We start from the raw sequence: 2,544 nt of genomic DNA, 5'->3' as shown, positions 1-2,544 counted from the left end.
CCCTGGTCGCCATTGGCCTTCGGACATCCAGCAAACCGGAATCAGTCCTGCATCCCCTGCTGCCTCTGAGCACTGCAGTGGGAGGCTGGGATCTCCCTCTAAGGTCAGCTCCTTAAACGAATCATTCTCCAGCCCCTTTCTCCCCACACCCTGGTTTACTCTCTTTGCTACTAATCCAAGCAACCGAGATCCCTCCCTGTGATCCGAAGGGCAAGCCTGCAGAACTGGAAGAGTGATGCTGATGTGCATGTCAAAATATTTCCCTGGAGATGACACGCCTAACACATGTGTTTGGACACAAGGATGAAAATAACCATTGTCATAACTCATGCCACAACACTTTATAAGCATATCTGGCCAATAAACCCTATCAAAAATCAACCGAATACACACACACACACACAAAGTCACAAATTAAAAATATGCTCAAGCTCACCTTAGGCTATGCTTACCTCATTGTCTCTTGGAATGTTTAGAAGACCCTATCCCCGTTACCTGGGAGAAGGGCTTACTGAGGTGCAGACCTGCCTACTACACCGGCTCTCTGGCATGGAACTCAGGAATCTGAGTTTAATCCTGAGAAAATCCTCTTGCAAACTGAAGTTTAGAACCCCTGAGTCTAAAATGCCCACATAGTTTGGTCAATTCAAAGGCAGCATGAAATTATTTAATTCGTCACATGAAGAAAATAATTCATTTGATCAATTATTGAAGAAATACATCACAACCTATGTACGTCCTCATGTACCTTCTGTGAGCTTAGAGGACTGTGGACCCTTCCTGGACTCAATTTTCAGAGGCAGCATGAGAGACAAAATTGTCAAGCAAGTGAGACTTGTTACCACCCTCAGAAGAGTCCTACTGCACTAGACGTCAACTCGCTTGATTGCTCAGGGCTGCCAAGAAAGACAACTCACATGGTGCAGGACGGCACAAGGCTTTACCCCCCCCCCCCCCCGCCAGGGAAGGAAGTATAACCCCCCCCCCCCCCCCCCCCAGAGAAGGTAAGGACCAAGGCCAGCTTCAACCATGGGTCTCGGTTGCCAGGGAGACGGACTGCATGCACCCCTCTTGTCTTGTAGGTGGAAAATCTCAACCCTTCCCTTGTGGAGCTGAAATACAGACACCTGGGGCATCTCTGAGACGTCGACGCACTCGGTTCTGAGCACAATATCCAAAACCGAGAGTTATCTCCACACAGAGGTGTGCCCAGCTCAGCTGCGAGGGCTCTGCACCTCCTGCAAGGGTATCTCCCAGGCTGAGGCCGCTCTGACGTGGCCGTGCAGGAGGTGAAAGACCGTGCACGTGCGACCACCCTTTCCACTGAAAGCAAATATACAAGGTGGTATCCCAGGACTCAGAAGTGAGACAGAGCCCGCGAAGGTTTCCTGAGTCCCTCCTGGCTTTGTCTTCAGAGAAAGTGGCATCTGAGCGGGACACTGAAGGATGGTAGGACTGACTGAACAGGAAAGGAAGCTCATAGGAAAGAACCTGGGAACCACGGGCACTGATTTGGGCTAAGTCCAGAGCACGCAAGGGGGGCTGGGAAACAGAACAGGTGTGGACTTGAGCGCGCACTGAGAGTTGGTGTTGGGGGAAGGAAAAGAGGAAAAGAGGCTGTTTGGACATTGTTCTGGGTATAACTGTGTTGAAGCCCTGACCCCCAACCGTATTTGGAAATAGTTTCTGCAAGAGGTAATCAAGTTAAGATGCAGTCACTGGGGTGGGCTCTAATCCAACATGACCGATACCATACATGCGAAGACGGGACACAGGCAAACGCGTGGCAAAGAACAGCACCTGCTTCGTGGGGTTGCTGTGAAGGTTAGAGGAACCTCTTTATTCTGGGCCTGGAACACAGTGAGCACTCAATAAAAATGAGCTAAAATGATTATTTAAACTCATAGGGGACGCCTGTCACTATCTGGGTTGAAAAGGGACAGCAGCTCTCAGAAAACCATGTTGGGCAGATGGCCAGAGGCATCCATTTCTATGGACTGAGGACCAGGCAGTGGTGTGAACCTCATGAGGGGGGTGCAACTACCCCCCCGCCCCGATATGCAAGCCGAGGTCAGAAAGAGGGAAACAGAGCTGGGCCCTGCCAGAGCATGCAAGTCGGAGGCCTTGTCTCCTGCATATAGATGCCATTGCCGCATCCAGGGACCTGGGATTTTATGGAGGTTGTGGGGATCACTGAAGAAGTGTCGGCCCACTGTTGGACCCATGGCATGAGTCACACAAAGATCAGACTGTGTGGGGAGCAGTCATGTGGGAAAAGTTTGGGAGACCCCGGCATCACAAACGGCCTGACAGAGACTAGAAGTCCTCCTCCTCCTCGTCATTACCTTCTGCTTGTCTTTTCTAGAAAGTGAGTCATAAGTGACAGGCGACCCTGTTGGTTGGAGAGCTATGTCACCATGCTCCCAGGGGGCAGGCTCCCTTCCTTTGCTGGAAGACCTCAAAGCTGGCAGACACTGAGGGAAAGCAGAATGTCCCTGCCTTGGAGATGGAGTGAGTCCAGACTGCCGACGTGGCCTGCGTGAT

General features: G+C 51.3%; 1 pseudogene; it reads right to left on the bottom strand.

Annotated features, from left to right (window-relative positions):
• Positions 1-457, bottom strand: part of LOC102477893 (RNA transcription, translation and transport factor protein pseudogene) — an 11,546-nt pseudogene extending 11,089 nt beyond the window's left edge.
• Between the last annotated feature and the right edge of the window lie 2,087 nt (positions 458-2,544).

Source organism: Tupaia chinensis, unplaced genomic scaffold (assembly GCF_000334495.1).
Source record: "Tupaia chinensis unplaced genomic scaffold, TupChi_1.0 Scaffold000346_1, whole genome shotgun sequence".
In the NCBI taxonomy this organism is placed as follows: domain Eukaryota; kingdom Metazoa; phylum Chordata; class Mammalia; order Scandentia; family Tupaiidae; genus Tupaia; species Tupaia belangeri.
Note: the sequence above shows the minus strand (reverse complement) of the source record. Positions and strands in the feature narration are given on the sequence as shown.